Source organism: Cryptomeria japonica, chromosome 4 (assembly GCF_030272615.1).
Source record: "Cryptomeria japonica chromosome 4, Sugi_1.0, whole genome shotgun sequence".
In the NCBI taxonomy this organism is placed as follows: Eukaryota; Viridiplantae; Streptophyta; class Pinopsida; order Cupressales; family Cupressaceae; genus Cryptomeria; species Cryptomeria japonica.
The window spans coordinates 184,526,785-184,551,629 of NC_081408.1; positions in this window are offsets into that span (position 1 = coordinate 184,526,785).

Consider the following 24,845-nt stretch of genomic DNA (forward strand, 5'->3'; position numbering starts at 1 on the left):
TTTGATCATCAGATAAAATACACAACTAAAATCAGATTTATGCTTGAACAACAGTTATACATACATACATACATACATATACATACATATATGTATGTATGAATCTATGTATGTATGTATGTATATATACATATACATACATACATATGTATACACACACACACATATGTATGTATGTATGTATGTCTATATGTATACGCATATATATATATATATATATATATATAATATATTTATATATATATATATATTAATAATACATTAAAAATTAAAATATTTATAAATTTACAAATTTCAAGAGTGAAAGAAGAGTAGGGAAAAGAAGGTACCCTCAAACTCTACTTGCGCTTCCAAATTTGTACCAATCTTCTAAGAACTTCATCTTACCTAGGCTAGAAGATTCGGCCATATTTCATAATTAGGGTTTATGTGAGCAAATATAAACATTGGTTAGGGTTTTTTAAATAGATTTCAAAATGAGCCTCTCAACAAATCTAGATAATCAAAATGTCTTATGAAATTAGAGCCTACACAGAGAGCACAAGAATTGATATGACAAATGCAATTGTAGCTTATGCAAGAAACCCTTGAGCAAAACCCCTAACAATGGTAGATTGAATTGTGAATGATGCATAGAGCATTTTTAGAGCATAGAAAATGCAAAATGAAATTGGAGTGAAGCAAATATAACCAAAATTCTAGGCGGCAACAAAAATTCAAGCATATTTACTGCGGGTGCGTAAAGATACCATGATTGTTCATAAAGACCATTAGATTTGCCTTTAGATTGATTGAAGTTTTCAAGGGTTCTTATTATTTTTCTTACAAGAGATAGAATCATTTTATTGAAGGGAGATATTGTTCACTATTTTCATAAGGGATTTCCATTGTTTTACAATGGTTTTACACTATCTTCTCATGGTTAGTCCATTGTTAACCCAAAGTAGGCATTGCCAAGGTTTTACATTATCTTTGTGTCTTTCATGGGCTGCTTTCTTACTGGCATATTCTTTGATTAATATAGGACAAGGCCATATTTGTATCCTCATCTCAAAATTTACTCTTGGCATGTATTTCATAATCCTCTATATTATTTATATTGTCCACAAAAGGGACCTTAGTAGCTCTATATTGTGATGATCTAAACTTGGTATACCTTTGTGATTAATCTCTATAGAGTCTGAGATGATGAATTAATAGTGGTATGCCTTTGGAAACCCTTTTACTAAGAAATAACAGCTTTGGATTCTATTCTCTATGGTATTCTTGTGGTATAGACTATTATCTCAGTCTTGTTACCATTCTCGAAGTGTATATGGCTACATATAAAGCTCTATAAAGTCCTTTTTAACAATAAACAAGATTTTTAACTTTGTGAACTATCCTTTTGATGCTCATGAGTTGTATCTTTCAACATTAAGGCACTATATATTTCTTGTATCTTTGCTCCTTGATTTGAAGTGCTTGGGTGTTTAAGATTGCTTTTTTGACTTTTTTCAACATGTTTAACCTTCATGACTGCAATCAATGGTTCTATTGTTTCTCTCTAGAAGACTATTATGAGTCTTAGGCATTTGTGATTCTACTTGTTGTATCTTCTCTCTATGGCTTTATGATTGTATAGCTCTAAGTCTATGAACTCTAGGCTATCATAAAAGTTGTTCTATTACATTATGTCTTAGATTTCAATGTGTTACAATCTTTGTGTGCACTATTTTTTGCAAATGATTTGGTTATAACAATGCCAATGAGGGCCTTTGTGCTTTCAATAGATGCCTCTAGCAAAATATGTTCAGTGTCAATGTTTGATAGCTATTATGTATTTGACATAAGCTTTCAACAATCTAGAAAACTAAACTTGAATACTTTCTAGGCTCCTTGGTTGTCATACTCTCTTTATAGTGTTTCACTGAGTTTTTTGTGAAGACTTGGACATTTTGAGGCCATGAATTCACTGCTCACTATTCCTTTTGTTTTGGCTACTCTCTATAACCCTTTTAAGACTGTGGTTGAACATCTTTGAAGGACAATGATCTGCATTCTTAACCTCTATCAAATCTATCCTTGATGATTCTTTGTTCTCCTTCAATAGTTCTTCAGTGATCCAAATATATACTCCCATGGCTCTCTAACTTTTCTTTGAATACATTATTGCATGCTTAGACTTTACATGTTCTTGGTGACTGTGACTCCTTCATGAAGACCTCCTATCATGATTGTGTTCTCATACACAATATATTTGCAACCTCCATTGTTTCTTGGATTTATCTAATGATTTGTTATCTAATCTCCACTCATTGTGAATCTTTGTTTTGCACTCTATCTATATCCTTACTCATGCTTTTGAATGTATTTGTGTTCTCTATCTTATGTGTTGGACTTTTTGACATGTTCTTGTAGAGGTTCACTTGCTTGGGATAATCAAGATATATGACTATGAGTGCCTTAATCAATCAAAAATCTCTTCAACTTTTGATAGTGGAATTGATACCCTAGGTTTTTTCACTACTTCTTAGACAATCTCTATGGATTCCCTTTTATCTTTAAAAAATATGTTGGTCTTTGAAAGTCACTATAAAATGACTATAGCCTGACATTGACTGAAATCTCCAGGGTATTATTTCTATGAGTGCTTCTATGGAATCTTCATGTTTGTCTCTCATTACATCTCCTTAAAAAACATCATATAATGAGTCCTATATTCACTATAGCTTCTCTTTCTATCTTCTGAACTATTTTTTGATTGTCTTTACAATCTTTTCACTTCTCTACAATCGCTTTGATAGTATGCTAGCCCTCTATCACTGCATTGTTCTTTCAAACAAAGTTTTCCTGAATAGTGGTAAAGGATATTATCATGGACTGACTTAAAGGATTCAATGTACTGTATTCACTTCTCCATACAAACTCATTGTTGTTATAGATGCTTTATGACTCATTTCTTTTAAATTCTCTCATGATGAAGATTTAGTATTATTTTTGTTGTTGGAGCATATTGTTCACTATTTTACACCTATTATGGTTGTGCCTTTTCTGTGCCCTACTACTTTCATGAAGACTTAGAGCTTCATATCACTATTCTGGAGTTGTATTTGTGTAAATTAGATGGTCAATGTTCTCTAATGCTGATCATAAAGGTTTACTATCCTTTTGTTTAATATCTAGGGAGCTCATGAGATTTCAAAGTACTAATATAACCCTTGAAAGGTATTGCTCTATCTTTGACTGTCAAAGACTACAAACCCCTTGGCTCTTTCTATTTTGGGCTCTTTCACAAAGGCTTTGTATCTTTGTAGAGGTCTGAGACACCTTCTTGATAACCTATTTGTGACTACATGTTAGCATTGAGGTTGTGATCTTTATTCATTGGCTTAAATCTTCTTTGTTGACTTGTAATACCATTATCAACTATCATGATTTGCTTGCTTTCATCTAGGACTATAATATGACTTTTGTTCAAATGATGTTGTATACACCTAAAAATGGTCTGAAGATAGTTAATTAAATACGTAGTTATTTGATTAATTCCCCTTCCCAATTAATTGAATTCACAGGAAATTTGATTAATTTCTCTATTCATCTACTAGTAAATAAATCTACATGATATATTTACATAGTTCATTTTATATCCCCCTTTGATTAATTAATTCTAAATTAATTAATTTCCCCCCATATAATTCAATTCTTCTAATCCCTAATTAAAATTAACAAACTCAAGTTTGTTGAGATTAATTATCATTTTCCAAAATTATTTGAATTTCTAAATTCAAATGAGCACATGGCTCCTAACTTTTAACCACCTAGCCTAACCATCCCCTAACCTAACCCATTCCACCTAACCCTGGGTTTAACTAACCCTATCCTATCTTGCACATCCTAACCTCCTTATCCTAACCTCTCATTGTGTGGATATTCTCCCCTTGAGACACATGGCATTTTTGCCACATGTCTCCCCCCTTGGACACTTGCCCTCTCATGAGAAAGGCTTCTTGACACTTGTCACCATAGAGATGACAAGTGTCCCTTCCTCCAACCTCCTCTCCAACTTCCTCAATCTTGGCCCTTGATATCTTCAGATCAGATTTGGACCGTCGGTTCCTGCCACCTCATCTTTGGCCTTGAAATTCCTATAAATATCCCCCATTTTGGAACAATAAGGATCCCTTGCATTCATAGTTTTAGCATCATTACTATAGGCAATTTGCATTTCAATTATTTAGTAATTAGCTTTTAGATTAATCATAGCATGTTAATCTAGTTTCCTAGATCGTGCATTTCATATCATTTTCATAATCAATCATGATCAAATAGCTACTCAACTCTTGAGTTGTCACTTTGGAGGTCATTGCTCCATTGAGAGCTAATCAATCCAACACCTTCAAGGTCCTCAGGAATAGAGGAAAATGGGACATTTCAAGGAAGGCTTATGGTTTGCATTTTTAATCAAGTTTTCAATTAAGCTTTTCATTTATGTTCTTATTGTCTCGTTATATGTGTATGCCTTCTTATATACCACATTTTTAGCATCACATTAATTGGTGCCCCCCATGGGGCCTAGCCCCTTTGATCTTTAACAATTTTGCTTGCAGCAAATTTCATTGACACATTGATTAGCTCTTTCGAAGTGCAGATTAGCTCTCTTGGGCTCCCAAATCATGTTCTTGGCCTCTTTTGTAGCATTCTGACACCTCAAATGGCATTTTTGGGAGACTTCTCAACTCTGTTTTCATATTTTCCTATACTTTAGCACTTTCAATTTTTACTTTAGCATTTTTGGTATGTTTTGTACATTTGTCAATGTTTTCAGTCTATTTGACAATGTTTTTGGTTGTAGAATAGCGATTCTAGTGTGCAGAACAATGTTTCTGGTGTGCAAAGTAGCGTTTTGGGTGCATTTGGCTGTGCTCTTGGCATATATGATGGCGTTCTTGGTCATTTTGATGGCATTTTTAGTTTTTTATTGATTTGGCAAATATTATATGTTGCATTCCTTATTTTTGCTTCTGGACTGTCATTTTCCCGAACATAATTTGCAGATTATTGGTTTTGAAGGTAATTTCACTGTGAAAGACCGGAGTCATAAACTATTTCACCGTCAAAGAATGTAATATAAACTACTAGCTTTGTTTGCAGCTACATGATTTTGCACTTAGTTTTGTTAAATTAGGCACATAGACTAATTACAATGGAAATGCACAAACATGTCTTATGTGTTTTGATGATAGGTGGTTATGCTCTCACCTTTCTTAGGTGATCAGAAAGCCAGACTCATCTTTTACTTTCAATAGTGCATATCTTTAGCAGGCCTGCCCTCCCAAGGAGCCTATAAGGACAAAGCCATTAAGGTCAGTGAGAGGGGAACGACCCAAGTGGGAATGGCTAACACCAAGTACTCGAACCCACTATAAAATAAACACAATTTGATGAAAATCAATTCAACGAAAGGGCTTGAGAATAGCTCTCCTCTATACCTTTGGGCATATCAAACCTTGGTTTTCAAGGCTGGGAGACCTCTTAATTGAGTTTATGCCCCGACGTGTCGAACGGATCCCTTACTAGTTCCAATTAAAATTAGAAGCTACCCGGTTTACCTCCAAACATTATTAAATTCTTAGTGCATGGAGGCGAAGAATCTCTCCTTAAGATACTCACCATATGTCCCTCTTGAGCATATGTGTGAACTCCCCTTTTGAGACCTTCTTGCTAGGCTCATAATAAGACTCCACTAGCTCCCGCAAAGGCAAAAACATAGGCGCCCTTTAGGGGGTGACAACTTTGTGTGAGCTGACAGGGTACCAAGTTGTGGGCTAAGAACTAATAATGAAGCCAATCTCCTTAGGATAGACTGATTGATGTGTTTTAAATTGTTCAAAACCTGTGAAAACTTGGGCTTTCTTTAAAGCTTCTTGAACATACACTTTATGTGTCCTTTGGGACAAAAATACAATCTGATTTATGTGTTTGTAAGTCAAGTCAAGATATCATCCATTGAAATACAACAAACGTTGAAAATTCAAACTTCAAATTGTCAAATTTACAAGTTTCACAGTAGATTAGCTCTTTCAGTCCAAATAGTTGCACCTACAGTCCAAACAGTCGCACTTTCAGTCCAAACAGTAGCTCTATCGGTCCAAACAATTGCATTCATAGCCCAAACATTAGCTATTTTGATACAAACAGTCGCACCTACAGTCCAAATAGTCACATTTTCAATCCAAACATCACCTCTCTTGGTGTGAATGTTAACTTTCTCATATTTCAACATTAATTATCCAAGGTTGAGCACGTCAAAGTTTCTGGTCTAAACAACAGAGTTCCTAGTCTAAACAACAAAGTTGCTAGTCTAAACAATAGAGTTCCTAGTCTAAACAGTATCTCTCTTGGTCTAAAGGTCAGCTCCCTTGGTCTAATCAACAACTCTTTAGAGTTGAATGTCAAATTGCTCATGTTGCAACATTATATCTCCTAGTTTATACTTGTTAGGTCTAAATATCAGTTCTCTAAGTCTGAAAATCACAAAGTTGGGTCAAAATTGCAATCTCTTAAGTTCAAACACTTAATTTGCTGAGTCTACACATCATTATTTGAACTTTAGAGTCACTGCATTGCAGAACAACATTTTTGGTCTATTTGTCAATGTTTCTGGTTAGTATAGAAGTGTTTTTGGTAAGTTTGTTAATGTTTCTAGTCAGTATAGCACCCATTCATCAGAATTTGTCTCACTTGCAGCTTGCAATCTACAAATTTGTTCATATAGCTTTTGATGTATTTCTTCTATTTTTCTTGCTATATATTTTCTTCTTTCATATTCAACTTCTCCTAGACTGAGATTGATTTCTGTCAACTTTTCTATCAACTCTCCTTGACTTGTATTATCTTCTTTCTTGTTTTGATTGAGATTTAATGCTACTTGGGAGGTACCATTAGTTTGTTTTTCCTATTGATTTGGATATTGCTTATTTTTCCTTTTCATGTTTGTTTGTGCTTGTTGCTTGGTAGTTGCTTCTTCCCTTTCAATTGCAAGTTGTTCTTGTCTGTTTTCATAGTCTTCTTGTTGTTGGTTAGAAAATGTGTTTTTCAGTAAAGTAACTTGTCCATAGCCTAAGCCTGCTTTGTTTGTAGCCTGTTGAGTATGAGGTTTGATAGGTTCTGAGATACCTTCTTTTCTTTTTCCTATAAGACCTTTTCCAATGTATCCCATTTTTTGAAGAATGTTAAATCCTTTTCCATACTTTTCAGTGGGTATTTTGACATTGTTGATCTTTTGTTTGACTTTTGCATCCTTGTATAGCCACTGTAGCACAACTTTGTCTTTTGTTTCCTCTGATAAGGTCCCAACACTAACAAATGCTCCAACAAATATTTGAAGATGTTTCACAATTGGTTATTGTTTAGAGTTTGATGTTTTTCCATAGGATTTAGGAGAAAGTGGTAATTGGGATATTGAATATTTTCCGTTCCCTCGATCTCTTAGCTGCATTTGTTTTTTCATACTTGACAAAATTGAGGCAAATTATTTTTATTTAGTTTGTGTGTTTGAAGATGATGCCTCTCTATTATGAGGAAAAATGACCTCTTGAGCTAGTTTTAGACTACTGCAGTATTGAAATGGATTTGAATCTACTGAGATCAAGATTTCCTGCCCATTGTAGGGAAAATTTAGGCACTGATGATATGTTGATGGAACAGCTTGTATGTCATGTATCTAGGGTCTTCCCAAGAGTATGTTGTATGATAAGTCCAAGTCTATAACTTGGCATACTGTGTCTTTCTGCAAAGGTCCCACTCTGATGGGTAATGTCATAATTCCTTTAGAAGAATGCTCTTCTTCATCATATGATTTGATGGTGATCTTTTTCTGGGGATCAACTACATCTTTTGAATAACCTAGAGCACGCTCAAGACTCAATGAGAAAATGTTTAAGCTAGCTCCACCATCTATTAGGAAATGTTAACGTGCATCTTGTGAATGAGGACTTCAATATGCAAGGGAGTGTTATGGGGATGTTCCAAGGACATGTCATTTTCGTCGGTAAATGATAAGTAATGAGGGGTTTTGAGGTGTCCCACTATGGTTTGGAATTGATCTATATCAAGATCTTTGGACATTGTTGTATCTACTAATGCTCTTTCTATAATTTCTTTATGTGCAAGCGAAAGCTTTAAAAGTTCTAAGATGGATATTTGTGTGGGGGTCTTTTGTAGTTGATCCACTAGATTGTATTGTTTTGTAGTGGATGACATGTTTGTTGTAGGACCTGACAACGCCACTTTGGATTTGCTTCATGTGATAACATGAGCGGGTTCTTGATGTTCTTGCTCTTTAACCATAATCACATTTACCATATTGTCATATGAATGAGCATAGTTTACCTTTGCTTTACCTTTACCATTCTATCATGTTGATGATTCACCCTTCTCATAGTTAGGAAGCGGAGTTTTGAAAGCTGAGTGAGATTCATTTGTTGTATGTCCATCCTCAGTTATAACTCCATTATCAATCAAATCTTGGATGACATGTTTTAATCATTGACAAGCATCTGTTTGGTGTCCTTTGTTTCGATGGAAATCACAATAATGGTTATCATTCCACCTAGAAGGTTTTACCTGCGGTTCAAAGTTTCTTTCTTCTAGCAAGGTAATCAATTTTTTTGCGAGAAGCATTTTTAATGCGGATCTAAGGGGTTCACCAATGTTTGTAAATTGCCTTCAAAAGAAATTTTTGATAGTTTCTTTTTGGTGATTGTTGTTTTGATGAGCTGCTACTGAGTGATTGGATAAATTAAAAACTGGTTGTTTTGGTTTCATATTGTTGTTATCCACTATCCCATTGTTGACGATATTAGGATTTCTAATGAAAAATCCAAGAACAAATGGGTAGAGATGATACAAGAAGAGATCAAGATCCTCCTAGAATGCAAAATCATGGTTATACAAGAACAAATAATGTTGATAATCTTAACACAACTCTCACACAACAAATACAAACACTACAAAAACAAATTTAAGATATGCAAAGAGGAAATGTTAGAAGATACTCACTTCAAGAAATTTGTCCTTATCCATTTGACAAAAATCTAAACATGATACCATTTCCTATAGGTTGTGAAACTCCTAGATACTAAAAATATGATGGAAGCACTGACCCCCAATATCATATACGAGAATTTTGCACAATGAGTATGGAGTTTGCACATGAGGATACCTACTTAACGAGATTATTTCCAAAAAGCTTAACTAGACTAGCTATGGAATGGTTCTCCAAACTTCCACCTAGAATCAGATCATTCTCAAAATTGGTAGATAAGTTTGTTTCACAATACTCTTACAACATACAACATGAAGTAACAATGCTAGACCTATGTAATGCCAAACAAAAGAGTGGAGAACCTTTCATGAAATTTTTACAAAGATGGAAATGGTTAGCTTCACGATATCCTTGTATAGTGCCAGAGTATGAAAAAATGGACATATTCATCGACAACCTAAATAATCAAATGAGTTATCATCTAAAAATGCAAGGACATCAAATTTTTGGAAAGATGATTGATAATGGAATAAAAATGGAGGAAGCCATGATAAAGAAGGGTAAGTTGAAAATATACAAAGAAGGAGTTCACCCTCCTAACAACACTAACAACAACAACAATGATAAGCCAAAGTTTTGGAATAGAAATCGTAATGTTGTCAATGATGGGATAGTGGATAACAACAATGTGAAACCAAAACAACCATTTTTTAATTTATCCAATCACTCAGCAGCGGCTCAGGAAAACAACAATCACCAAAAAGAAACTATCAAAAATTTCTTTTGAAGGCAACTTACAATCATTGGTGAACCCCTTGGATCTGCATTAAAAATGCTTCTTGCAAAAAACTTGATTACCTTACCAAAAGAAAGAAACTTTGAACCCAAGGTAAAACTTGCTTGGTGGAATGATAACCATTATTGTGATTTTCATTGAAACAAAGGACACCAAACAAATGTTTGTCAACGATTAAAACATGCCATCCAAGATTTGATTGATAATGGAGTGATAACTGTGGATGGAAATACAACAAACAAATCTCACACAGCTTTCAAAACTCTTCTTCCTAACTATGAGAAGGGTGAATCATCAACAAGGAAGAATGGTAAAGGTAAAGAAAATGTAAACTATGCTCATGCATATGACAATGTGGTAAATGTGATCATGGTTAAAGAGCAACAATATCAAGAACCCGCTCATGTTATCACACGAAGAAAAGCCAAAGTGGTTTTGTCGGGTCCTACAATAAACATGTCATCCACTACAAAACAATACAATCTAGTGGATCAACTATAGAAGACCCCCGCACAAATATCCATCTTAGAACTTTAAAAGCTTTCACCTGCACACAAATAAATTCTAGAAAGAGCATTAGTATATACAATTATGTCCAAAGATCTTGATATAGATCAATTTCAAACCATGGTGGGACACCTCACAACCCCTCACTTTTTATCATTTACCGATGAAGATGACATGTCCTTGCAACATCCCCATAATGCTCCCTTGCAAATTGAAGTCCTCATGCATAGAACGCTTGTTACACGTGTCCTAATAGATGGGGGAGCTGGCTTAAACATTTTCTCATTAAGTCTTGTTTGGGCTCTAGGTTATTCAAAAGATGTTGTTGATCCCCCGAAAAAAGATCAGATTCAAAGCATATGATGAAGAAGAGCATTCCTCTAAAGGAATTGTGATATTACCCATCAGAGTGGGACCTTTACAGAAAGACACAACATGCCAAGTTCTAGACTTGGACTTACCATACAACATACTCTTGGGAAGACCATGGATACATGACATATAGGCTATTCCATCAACATGTCATTAGTGCCTAAAATTTCCATACAATGGGAAGGAAATCACGATCTCAGCAGACTCAAATCCATTACAATACTATAATAATCTGAAACCAGCTCAAGAGGTCATTGTTCCACATAACAGAGAGACATCATCTTCAAGCACACCATCCAGGGAACAATCATTTGCCTCAATTCTATCAAGCATGGAAAAACAAATGCAACTAAGAGATCAAGGGAATGGAGAATATTCATTATCATGGAACAACAAACAAGAGCAACTTGAAATTGAAAGGGAAGAAGAAGATATAGGTGTCAATATAGTTCACACATATGCAAGACAAACGTTAGGAACTAGCCCACTTGAATCAGAATCACATTCGCTTGACTTGGACTTAATCAAGGACTATCAGGAGCTACTTGGAAGAGGTCATTCTGATGAGAGTATCATTCTAGACATTGAAATGAATATTGAAATCTTTGAATCTCTATCATGACCCCTAATATCTTTGAAACAATTCAACCTAAGGATCCTTTACCCTTAATCCATCTTGAACTTATGCACAGGGAAAATGAAATACATACTACCATTGATACCTTTCATAATGACCATGTCATATCCTTATATATTAATGCAATCGAACCCACAACAACTTCCACCAGAGATTTTGCTAACGTATCTTTGAGTCAAGTGGGTGCCAAATCTCCTAGTCGCAAAAATAAAAATAAAGAAAACAATATCAGGTCTAATGTTGAAAACCATTTACTGGCAACATTAGACTGAGAAAAAGTAAAAAGAAAGGACGCATCTAACGGTGAAAACCTCCTTGAGGCACTGAAAGATGGGAGCTTTGACACCTTATTTGAATTTTATCAAAAGAGGTCATCTATCCTAATAGAACCAATAGAGGCAGATAACATTGGCACAACTGATCTATAACCAGCAACTTCTCTATCAAAACTAGCAAGGAAAAAATATTTGAAACTCTTCAAAAGGAGGCAAATCAAAAGATGGTCATATGCAAACATTCTAGGGTTGGATCCAGATCTTATAATACATCACCCGAATATCAGTTCAAGAGCACCCATCAATAATGGAACACAACATGGATCAGGAGCAAGCATACTATTCATCACAACACAAGTTGATACAATTACAAAAGTGTACAAATTAAGTTTCTCATGCACCAACAATATAGTAGAATATGAAGCTTTGGTCACAAGAATCAAAATGGCCATAGAGTGGAACATTACATAGCTACAGGTCTTTGGAGAGTCTCATCTCATCATCAATCAAATCAATGATGATCATCAAATAAAGGATGATAAACTAATGCCTTACAAAAAGATGGTAGATTATTTGAAGAAGTATTTTGTAGAAATCACTTTTGAGAAAATTCCAAGGAATGACAATAAAGTAGCAGACGCCATGGCAACACTTGCTTCTCTCCTTAAGACACAGGAAAATCAAGAGCATTAATAATTCTTGGTGGAAGAGTTATTTTATCCTACTCATAATTGTCCTAATTCCCAAACTATTTGTCACCTTGTTGGGCGTGATTCCTCCCACTATGGCCAAACTTACACATACCTGAAAGATAACACCCTACCTCCTAATTTATCAAAGAACCAAAACAGAAACTTTATTCACCAATCCTCCTATTATACTCTTGTCGTGGATACCCTATTTAAACGAGGTCTAGACGGTACTCTTTTAAGATGTCTCGAACAAGAAGAATCTGAGAAGGCCTTACATGAAGTCCATAATGACATTTGTGGCACTCATTCAAGTGGTGTTACTCTTTCAAAAAAACTCATACACTCAGGCTATTATTGGCCAACTATAGAACTTGATTATTTTCAGATAGCTAGAACATATAAACAATGTCAGATCCATGGGAATTTGATTCATGCACTAGCACAAGAACTTCATGCTTTGGCAACATGTTGGTCCTTCTACCAATGGGGTCTTGATCTAGTAGGAAAGATAAATCCTTCTTCATCCAATAGTCACAAGTTCATCCTTGTAGCTACAAAATATTTCACAAAAAAGATTGAGGCAGTACCTCTCACAAATATCATAGGAAAACAAATTGTTGCATTTATCTTGAACTACATCATCTGTCACTATGGAATACCCATGACCATTATCACTGATAAAGGGTGACCATTCAAGAATCAGGATGTACAAGAGCTATGTGAGAAATTCAAGATCCAACACAGATTTTCCACACCATAATATCCACAAGGGAATGGCAAGAAGAAGCATCAAACAAAACTATTTTGAAAATCCTCAAAAAGACACTGAATGATGCTAGAAGAGATTGGCAAATTCAATTGATCCCTGCTCTATGGGCCTACCATACTAGTATCCACACACCAACATGTGCCACACCTTTCTCTCTTATTTATGGATCAGAAGATATACTACCAATAGAAGTAGAGATGCCTTCTCTATGCATATCATTTAAAGGTCTTATCCCAGATGAAGAACAACAAGTATCTAGATTGCAGGAGTTAGAATTAATCAATGAATGAAGACAAAATGCCTTTGATCATTTAAAGGTATATCAACAAAGAATGTGATAAAGCTATAATCACAAGGTCAAACCACGAGTCTTTCAAGTTGGGGAACTAGTACTAAAGGAAAATCCATGAAACCAGTCAGATCAAGAAAAGAAAGGAAAGTTTGAACCAAACTGGTTAGGTCCGTTTGTGGTCACAATAGTATTTGGGTTAGGAGCATATCAGCTATCAACACAAGATGGGGATTAGCTCAAGGAACCCATCAATAGCATGCATTTGAATAAGTTTTATGTTTGAAAAAGCAGAAAATTCCAAAAATAGTGAAAAAGAAGAAAAATCCAAAAACAGTGAAAAAGAAAAAAAATTCAAAAACAGGGAAAAACAGAAAATCCAAAAATAGTGAAAAAGCAAAAAATCCAAAAAAAATAGTAAAAAAGCAAAAAATACAAAAACAGTGAAAAACAATAATTTTTTTAAAAAAAAATCAAATATGAGAAAAAGTGCAATAAAAACAGATGGTGAAAACCTAGCAAACAGGTGCTATCTGGCAGCTAGCTCTTCCATCTATTGGTTCATGCATCCTTTCGCTTTCATTTTCCATCAGAGCTATGCATATCCATAATAAAGCATCCCAGGTGATTTCTCATCATGGTTTGGATCATTGTATATATCATAATAAAGTTTGTTTCTAGACTGGGGGCAAAATCCTGAACCTAGTAGGGGGCAAAATTTTTCATCATTTTGAGCTTAATCAATAGGTAGAACAACAGTTAGACAACACTTGTCAAGCAAAAAACTGAGACACATCCAACGTTGAACATAAGATCAAATTGTCAACCATTAACTATCACATATTAGTTTGATCATGACAAACACATATCAATGTATGATATATCTTGACTCGTGATTTTAACACTTTGGCAATAGTGGTTCAACTATTTTATTTTGATTTTCGCTATCATGATTTTTGAGTAACTCCAGGATGTCTTTGACTAGAGGAACAAGGAAGGAACATGATATTTTTCTTGTCTACTATCTGTAAATTAATCGTTAATATGTGCAAGGTTGTCTCAAGACATGATCATCAGAGTATCATGGAAGACATTTCAGACTTGAATATAGAAATGGTTACTATTGCCTGTTTTACGCAAGCAACACTTAGTTCATCTTGGTTCAATTATACCTCAATGCTTGTGCTAACTTGCAATATAAAAACCCAGGAAAGTAGTGCTCAGGTCATCATGGTTCAATTATACCATTGATGTTTTCACTCACTTCCTGCATTTTAAAGGCTCAATGATGAAACAAAGCAATGACTCCATGACCGGTCCAACCGCTGCATTGCATTTGCATTTTTAAAGTAGATTTGCATTTCATTTTGCATGGGATCACAACACTCATCTTTTCCAAGGCCAAAGACTTCAACATGGTTTTATCTCTCTTATTACGTGATTGAGTACATTGGACAATAAAAAAAAAAAATTAATTCATTCATCCTGCATGATAAGTTAGTTCATCTCATGTAACCATTGCATACTAAGACATCATTCATATAAAGCATCCAATCATTCATTCATTTAGTTAGATTATTGCATTGCATCCATTTTATCTCAAATCATATAAAGTAGCATCATTGCATTGCATTGCATCCATCTCATATTAACATGCATAAGAAAATTATAAAAATATCATAAACATAGAGCACATCGCATTGCACATACATCACATAGTGCTTATAAGAATCACCATACATATTTTCATTTGCATAACATCATGTAAATACTGCATCAGCATATAAAAAGTATGCATCCATCATCTAGAATCCTTAGGCATATAGAAAATAAAGCATACATCATGAAATTAACTACACAACATAATCATATATCAAATAGAATGCATCCATCATCTCATAGGTCATGTAGAGAAAATAGGATCATCAAAAAGATCAATGTCCAAGGTACAATGATATCACACAAATATATGAGATACATCACACATATACATCACGAGAATCATCAATATCTCATCACAAAAGGTATGTATACGAATCGATCAATTTCCCATATTAGTGTGACCACTAGGATGTGGAGCGAAACTTTGTCTTGATGCGGTAGGTATAGTAACACCAGCTAATACCCCTATACCTGGGTCCCCACCTGGGAGATCACTCTGAAGTGGCTCTGTCACTCCTCGACTCTCAATCTGGCTCTTTCCTGATCTCCTGCTCAGCTGTGAAAATCCTAGAGCCCTCCGATCAGTAGGAACAATAGTAAAGTTTAAGGTCCTGCAATACTCAGCCTCTCGGATGTTAGATCCCAGAGACAATTGAGAGGGGGGGGTGAATCAGTTGTCTAATAAATTCAAACCAAAAATAACTTAACCAACTTAATGCTTAATACTGGTAAACCAGTTAAGTATGTCGGTAGACAATTTTAACAGTTAATTTCTATATCAGTAAAGATTAATGCATGAAACATAAACACAAAGTCATCCATAATGCATAACACCAATATTTGTACGTGGAAACCCTGTAAGGGGAAAAACCATGGTGGGAAACCTTACCCACAATTAGATGATACTACTACAGATAGTAAGTGTACATAAATGGGGTCTGCACATGTAGAAAGGCCAACAACCTAGAGCTCACTTGTTAATCACAAAATGGGAGTCACACTGACCATAGTTGGATGGTTAAATCCAATAAGAATGTACTGCACAAAATAGCATCTTCATATGATGGATTCAGTAGCGGTGTAATGCTGATATGCTTTCACAAAAACCTAACTTCACCTTCAAATGATGTCTGTGTGTATTGCACTGCTTAATCTCGCATATACCTTCACACAATTCTTTTTCGCATTCCACACTTGATCTTACAAATAAGATCTTACCTTTATACCATAACCTAAGACCAATTTTAGTAGGTTGACTCTACAAGATATTACAATAAAAGACTTTTTACAAACAATATAATATCTGATGCAATAATGATTCAACATGTCAGCTTAATGCATTTACAACAAAAATTAATCATTTCCATAGCGTGCCATGCTGATCTGGAAAAGATAAACCTACCGGTGTAACCCTAGATAACCCTGGACCTATTTACCGGTAAAAGCAAATATGCAAATATGAATATATCAATGATTAATTCATTAAGATAAGATGTCCACACAATGTCTTCAATATTACCAAGTGTCTTCCATATCATTCCAAGTGCCGATGATCATTATATTGTGTCGGTGAACCATATACCAGTAACTGTGCAATAGTTACTTGCTTGCTGGTGAATGTTGTTGGATCTCCAAAGTGCTAGTGTTTTAGTAGGTGTTGACATCAATGACAAAACCATACCAAAATACCAACATTGGATCCCCTAGTGCATCATCTTCAAAGTAGTCTTCCCTGAACTAGACTCTCCTGACAATTGTACTTATGTCTTGGCTTGCCGACACCTATCCCTAGCTGCATCTCTCTCAACCATGAGATAAGCCATCTAAAACTCTAGCTGGGCCATCTTAGAGTTCCTCTCTGCTAGTCGACTCTCTAGTTGTTGAACCTAAGCCTGTAAGTCCATAATCTAAGCTTGTTGTTGATGAGATGACATCCTAATGAGGATCCGTCGAGGTGCCTCTGCCTGTGGTTACTCAACCTGTGATACTGTCATAGGCACCTATTCAACCTGAGGAACCTCCTCCTCAAGGACCTGATTCCCCTAATCCCTTGGACCTGATCTCCTCCATCTGACCACACAGGTCATCTAATATGTATGTACATCTTTGAAATATCTAGAATTGGTAGCTCCTGGTGTGCCTTCCCCTGCCACTGCGATTGCTCGACCATCTCCCCCATAATAATCTCCTCCATCATCATCTCCAACACCATGATCTCCTGCATCTCCTCCATATTCATCTCTATCATCCCCTCCATCTCTGCCATCATCTCCACCCACACCTCCTCTCTCCCCACAATCCCTCGGTCGTATAGGAGCTCTGTGTCATAGCCTATCATCATCCTCATCTAAAACAAGCTTTGGCTCATCCAGTCATGTCAGCCTCAAAAACCTGTGTATAGCACAATGCACATTGTACTCATTTGTCATCCTGCTATCCATCACACCTGGAAGATAATCACAATCTAGTGGCCCCAATGATCGATACTTTGCACATGCCTAGTCGTATGAAATAGAGGGCCCCCAAGTAGCCATGTCCAATCTCCTATGAGCATAATGAGTTGTACCCTATGGTATCCCTTGTATCCTACCATACTGTCTCAATACCCTCATACAAAGGAATCGTTCGATGACATAGGGTGTCGATCCAATCAGGTATCGCATCATAAATATATACGGAATCTCCAATGCATCCTTTAGCCATATCTCACAATCTTTGTATGGTCTCCATATCACAGTATCCATATCATCCAGTGTCTATCGCCAATACTCCAATTTGCCCAGCTTTCCCTGGACAACGATGCCTAGATACCCGTCCGCATAAGGCTTGCCTACAGGTCTATCTCTATCAGCCAATGGTCATGTTATAGGTAGGTGCTCCTAGGCCCATATCTGAAGAATGGTCACCCCTGCTGATAATGCAACCAATCTCTGGTACACAACTCGGTGTAGGTCATGATACAAGTACGCCAACATGCGTGACCCCCATGTAAATCAGGTCCCTTGTGTCACCATCTTCTCAAGAAGGCAACCCTATTAAACAAATAATCCCTTTGACCTATGATTAGGACAAAGGAAACCTCCAATGAATTAGACGAGAATAGTGGGTAATGTGGCATAACCTAGCTCTAGCATCTTCTGCCATGCAATGTCATATCTGTCTATCTTATCATCCTCGAACACTCAGCAAATTGCATTTATCCCACCCTACTCGCTAAAATCATAGTACTCTGGCTCACCCATCATCGGGATGCGCAGTATCTAGTATACATCCTCGGGTGTCACCATCATCTCACCCATCAGTAAGTGAAAAGTATTGTGCTCCCTATGCCAACACTCAGCTAAGGCTGTTAATAATCCCCAGTTTATCAAGGGTCAAGGTATGTCAAGAAGGGAAGATAAACCACACTTGTCCATGTGGTCTTGCTTCGCCTGACTAAGACGATCAACATCCATGTCTTCAGGAAGTGCTCTTGAGACTAGAGGACACTAAAGCACTCCTACAATCAAATCATCTCATCATATCAGTCTCTTGATTTATCTATCTTTTAAATCAATCTATCTATCAGTCTATCTTACTCAATTGAGATTTTTATCAAATCTCATTGGGCCCCTATCAATGACACTCATCTATCATGAGGTCATTATAAATCTTATATCATCTCACATGTACATCAAGATAATCAAAACTGATCATCAAATTTTATCAATCGGGAGTGTCTAATTTTATCAATTAGATAGCTAATCAAACCTTACCCTATCAAAATCAAAAATCAAATCAAATTTATAGCAATCCAACCTCTTTATCACACATCAATAAATGCAAAATTCAATAAATGACAAAAATCGACAAATAAAACCATTTTCTTAAAATCACCCAAATAAAAAAAACGCAAAAAATTCTCAATAATTGGAAAATCACCCAAATCGAAAAAACTTATCAATTCTCAATAACCGAAAAAATCATCAAATATCAAAAAATCGCGAGAAAATTAAAAAAAGGCAAAAAAACATCAAATATAAAAAATTCACAGAAAAAAATAGAAAACTCGTCAAAAATCGAAAAGTCAAAAAACAAAAACAAAAAAATCCATTGAAATTGTTTTCAAGAGTAGTAAAAATCATACATAAAGGAAAATAATTTTTTTTAGGGGGCAAATTTTGAAAATAAAAAAAAAATCCTAAAAACCCATCTCGAAAATGTAATTTTTTACAAACCCACTTGGCAAAAATCCTAAAAAATGATTTTTTTATATACAAATAGCTAAATTTTTCAAAAATCAACTAAAAATTGACAAAGTTGGGTTTTCTTGAAGTACGTACCAGTGGACCGTAGGATGTTCGTGTCATCGAACTGGCTTGAACCTTGATGAATACTAAGAGGGGGGGGGTGAATTAGTATGCCAAAAATCTCTACACTAAAACACTTAAATAGTCTGAAGACAAACCGGTAAAATAGTTTAACAGACAGACCGGTTATCACACATGCAAACCAAAATGCAAGCAAAGCCTTCACCCACAAAAGCAATACAACCATAACACAAGATATTTGACATGGAAACCCAAATGGGAAAAACAACGATGAGATGGAACTCACAAGTCACTATCTGCAGAATAGAAACCAGACCAGTTCAGGTCAGACTGATTAAGGTCTTACAATGTTCTTCACCAGAACATATCCTATTAGGAATCTCAATCTTTGTTAGGAGATAAGTCCGATTAAAGACTACCTTGTTAGAGGATTTTAGATTCACAGAGGTGAACCACCATGTTAGAGGATTTTACAAAGGCTTTTGGGCCTACCCAGTTAAGGGCTACAGACTTGTCAAAGATGTGAGTAATCAATAAGTGTTTGATCTATCTAATAGCACAAACTGCTTGGTTAGATCCAGTATTGCTCACAATTAATGCATTCAACATTACTTCAGTCTTCTCTATCTCTCTCTCAATTACAACTTGATCTTCTCAGATAAGATTGCTCTTACAACAACTCAACAACCACCTTAAACCCTAGTCACAACATGAACCCTTTCAGCAACAACCTAAAACCCTAGACATGATGTCCTTTTAAGGAATCTGATTTCATGTCGGTCCAATAGGATTACATTACAATTTCCTAGGTTTAATGAATCTAGACATACTCAGTAACACGACACAAAAAGCACCGTCAGTGTGTCGGCACCATCAAACAATCGGTGGATTGGTAACTCATCACAAAATGCTAGTTGGTAACTCATCACAGAGTATTACCAGTTCATACAAAATACCGGTTTTTGGTTTGACAAAAATGAAGACTGGTAAGAATGTGTTATGTCGCTTTGTTCCCTCGTACCACTTGAGATCTACGAACCACTTGGGATCGACATGCCGCTTCAGACCGGGAAACACATTCTGCAAAATCACCAACATTCTAAAGACTAGAATACAACATACCGGTTGGAACAAATACCGGTTGAGCTCTAGCTCATACATATAAAAGGGATCTCAATACAAGTGTGTGTCCATCAATGACAATCACAACATAAACATAAAAAATGCCAACAATCTCCCCCTTTGGCATTGATGGCAACACTTAGGAAAATAAAATTTTGACATCTAAGTGTTTTACAACAAAAATATGCCATTAACAAAATTGCTCCCCCTAAGCATATACACTATCGCTTAATCAATACAATTTATAGCAATTTTGCATACAAAGCATAAACATTGAGATATCAGAGCATATAGCATATATAAAAACATATATCAAAATTTTAAAACTAGATACTTCTCCCCATTTGTCTCCAAAATAGATAGAGTACTTCTCCCCCTTTGCCAACAATGACGAAGTACCACTGAACAACCCTATTTCCATTTGATATTGAAATAATAAAAGTTTATTACAACAATGAATAATACTTGTCAAAAACTAATTTAAAAAATTGTTTCATGGATAGAGACTAGGACTCAAGTAGGGAGGTTGTCACTTCTTTTTCTGTTTGCATCTGGGATACCTGTTCCTCCATTGCATCAACTGTGCTCAGTTCCCACACAACTGTCAAGGCATCCAAGTTCAGATAACACTACTAAAGAATTTGTAGATGTGGAAGTAAAACCAGTTGTAGCTCCTGCAAATCCCTAGACCATGTACTGATCTCTTGCTCCATTTTGGCTGACTAGATCTAAAACCGGTGAATGGTTTGTCCATAAGTTGCAAAGGAATCATAGGGTGGCTTAAATGTGCTCAAGTAAGACTGTAAGTCCGTTTGAAGCTTTTTCTTCTGAGTTAGCACATCATCACAAAATAGATGGGGTTGACAGATTTTACTTAGTAGCAAGTTTCTCTCATCCAAAGCGTCCCTTATATCCTTTTGGTCTTTCAGAAGTTCAGACCAGAGCTCATTCAAATTTTTCACTAGAGCAATGTTAAGAGCCTTTTGATGCTCTTTCTTGACATTTGCCTCAGCTGCTTCTTCTAAGCTCTGCACCTGATCATCCACTACAGTACATAGTAGTTTGAGTTGTTCTAGTGATGATTCAATGTTAGGAAGATTGGTACCAAGGATCAAACCAGTAAGGGTGTCTATAGCCGCTTGAATTATGTCTTTCTCCTTTTTCCTTCATATGATTTCAAGGTGCTCTTGAGCAACCTTGATGCTCTACATTAGCTCCGACTCACTAGGAGACTGGAGATCGAGAGGACTGGAGATATCAACCAGTTTGGCTTGACTCCTGGTTGCCTTCGGAGTCTCCATCTGTGTGCTCTTCATTTCTTCCACTGCCTTCTCTACTTCTTCCTTCTTCCTTTTCTTTGCTTCCTTCTTCTGTTCTTGTGCCTTGTCTTCCTCTTCTTTCTTTTTCCTCTTTGCTTCCTTCCTCTTCTCCTCTTATTTCTCTTCCTCTTCCTTCTTCTTCTTTTCTTCCTCTTCATTCTTCTTCTTCTCTTCTTCCTTCTTCTTTTCTTCCTCTTCCTTCTTCTTCTTCTCTTCCTCTTCCTTCTTCTTCTTCTCTTCTTCCTTCTTCTTCTCTTCTTGTTCTTTTCTTCCTCTTCCTTCTTCTTCTTCTCTTCTTCCTTCTTCTTCTTTTCTTCCTCTTCCTTCTTCTTTTTTTCTTCCTTATCCTCTTTTCTTTCTTTTTCCTCTCATCTTCCTCTTTCCGCTTTTTCTCATCTTCATCCCTCTTCTTCTTCTCTGTCTGTTCCTCAGCCGCTTCTTGTGTGTCCTTGGCTTGCTCACTGCCCTATTCGGCTTGTTGCCCCTATTCTGTTCCCTCAGAAGGTATGTCCTGAGTGACATCTTCTATGTCCAGTGCATCGACATCAATAGTGTCGATTGGTTCTTCAACTAGGTTTCCTTCTTCATCAAAAACTTCATCCATTTTGGATACAATCGATTCTTTTTCCACTTGCAGGTTGGCCATACATGCTTTGTGAGAATTGATAGAATAATCCATATGTTGATGAGTGTCTTTTTCAACATCATCAATTCTCCCCTCTAACAGCCAGATTCTTCATCTCCTTGTGAAGAAGAGTCCTTTATTCTGATCCAAAACATCAAATAATTTTGAATTTGAGAGGTCGGGAAAGTACTGTGCAAAGACTTTTTCCCTAATCTCCTGTTCTTTTTCAATGGCAATGTGCCATTTGTTATCTAATGCTTTATATAAAGAATTCGGTGTCTGAGATTTAATCTCTGATGGCGACCGGTCATTTTTACACAAATAAAGAATAATTTCTTGTAGTACTTCATCTTTCTCCTCACTATTAAAATCATCATAATAATCTACTAAATCATGCAGTAATTTTCTCCTAATGTTCTTAATTGTCCTTTGAAAATGTGTCAAAGGTTTGTATGAGGAGATATCAATATTTACTGGTGCGGATGTTGTTAGTTCATTCTTCTTCATCTTCTTTGTCTGTCTGGCCTTCTTTGGCTTTTCATCAAACTCAGTCTCTTCAGAGTCCGGTTCATTTGACTTAGTCTTCCTTTTTCTTTCAAAGACTTTTGCTGGTGTCACTTCCGGTTTCTTCTTTGTAGGTGACTGCTTGGTCACTCTTGGAGTTGCAGTAGTAGCTAGTGCCGATGTTGCAGGCACTACCTTTGCTTTCTTTGCTGCTAGTTCTTTTCCTTTCTTAACAGAGGGTTCCTCAGCCAGTGAAATCCTCTCCAAATAGGTTCCAGTCCTCTTAGCCTTAGGATCAAGAGGTGAGGCAATAAGGGTTGAGGCATACCCTTCTAGCAAATCATACACCACCTCATAGCCCATCGACTCTACTTCTTCTGTTCTAGGCTCAATAGCCTCCATTAGGCATTTGTCCACCTGGATGGTGAAACAAATGTCATCTTCATATTTCTTAACGATGTCACCTGCGATCCTCACCCTTTGACTCATCTTCCTTCTGAACTCATCAAAATATTTGTTCAGCACATCAGGGTAACCAGTTTCGATAGCTTGAATGCTTTCCTTGATCTGTTTGGTTACCGGTTGGTCAGGAGACCACTAGACATCTCCTATTCTAGGAAAGTAGCCTTGAAAATAGAAAAACAACCCAACTAGTAGTTGTCCGAACTTGAATCTCAGTGCATTATCCTGTTTAATCAACTTCAGATTAGATAGGAGTTGCCTCTGCATATCAGTGCATAGGTCAAATGATGCGTCCTCTTTAATCATTTGGTAAGCGACATTTACCACTACAGCAGATACATAATTAATCTTGTTGGCTAAGAATGTTTTGTAGCCTATCACCATGCAGGCGTATTTCACTAGATCATCCTTGATAGGATTAACTATCATACCCCGTGAGTCACTTGTTGAACCGGTGAGCTTGGCCATTTCTGTTTTGCTTACCATTCTTAGGGCTGGCACTTCCCCTGTGTTGCAGAAACTGATGACTGCATGAATTGCCTATGGCATGATATCATGCATCCTCTCCAGGTACATCTTTTCACCATGGACTCTGCTCAAAATGATCCTAATATGATCCTCTATGAAGTCTTACAGAAAGTATACTGCATTATGGAGTTTCTTCTTCTCTAGGATACCAAACTCCAGTTTGATTTTCTTGTCCTTGCTGCAAAATAAACCTAACTGGGTGTGAATCACTAAAGACCCTAGGTCTTATATTTTGCAATCAATATAATCAAAAATTCCCTCTTCAACTATTACTCCAGTCGGAACTTGAGATAAGGCATTATATTTGGACTTCCTTTGGATGAAACTTTCTGACTCAATGGATGTACTAGAACTGGTATGAGATACAGAAGCCATTGTAAAGCATTTCAAGAACATGAAAAATACCTTTAAAACACAAATTTAGGGCTTCCTGATTCTGCTTCACTCCACTCTCTGTCGGTTGCCAAATCACTGCTTTGTGTTCTCCATGACTGTTTGCAAATTGGATTTGAATCTCCTTCTTGATTTGTCAATTTCTTGAAACCTTAGCTCAAATCGCCTTTTCTTCGCTCTGCACTTTGAGAAACTTTTCTTTGTTTGAAAATAGATAGTGAGAAATGATTTGAAATATTCTTTTATGCATGTCTCTCACCTACTGCCATTAATGCTCCTCTATTAGGGCGTAAACCCTAATTTGTCTCTTTTACCATTTTTGGTCTTCTGCCAAGCGACAGGTATCACATACTGGTTAAGGTCTTTTACCGGTGTAACTGGGGGTTCACAAACATTCCGCCATTTTCTCCCTCTAAGCCTCTTTGGAGCTTAGTTTGTCGGTTCTGATATTTCCACACTAGGTACAGAAACCGGTTCCTCTTCCAACATTGTTGGTTTCTTCCTCCAAGTTTTGTTCATGTCCGCTTGAATTGTTTCAACATCAATTTCTCCTTT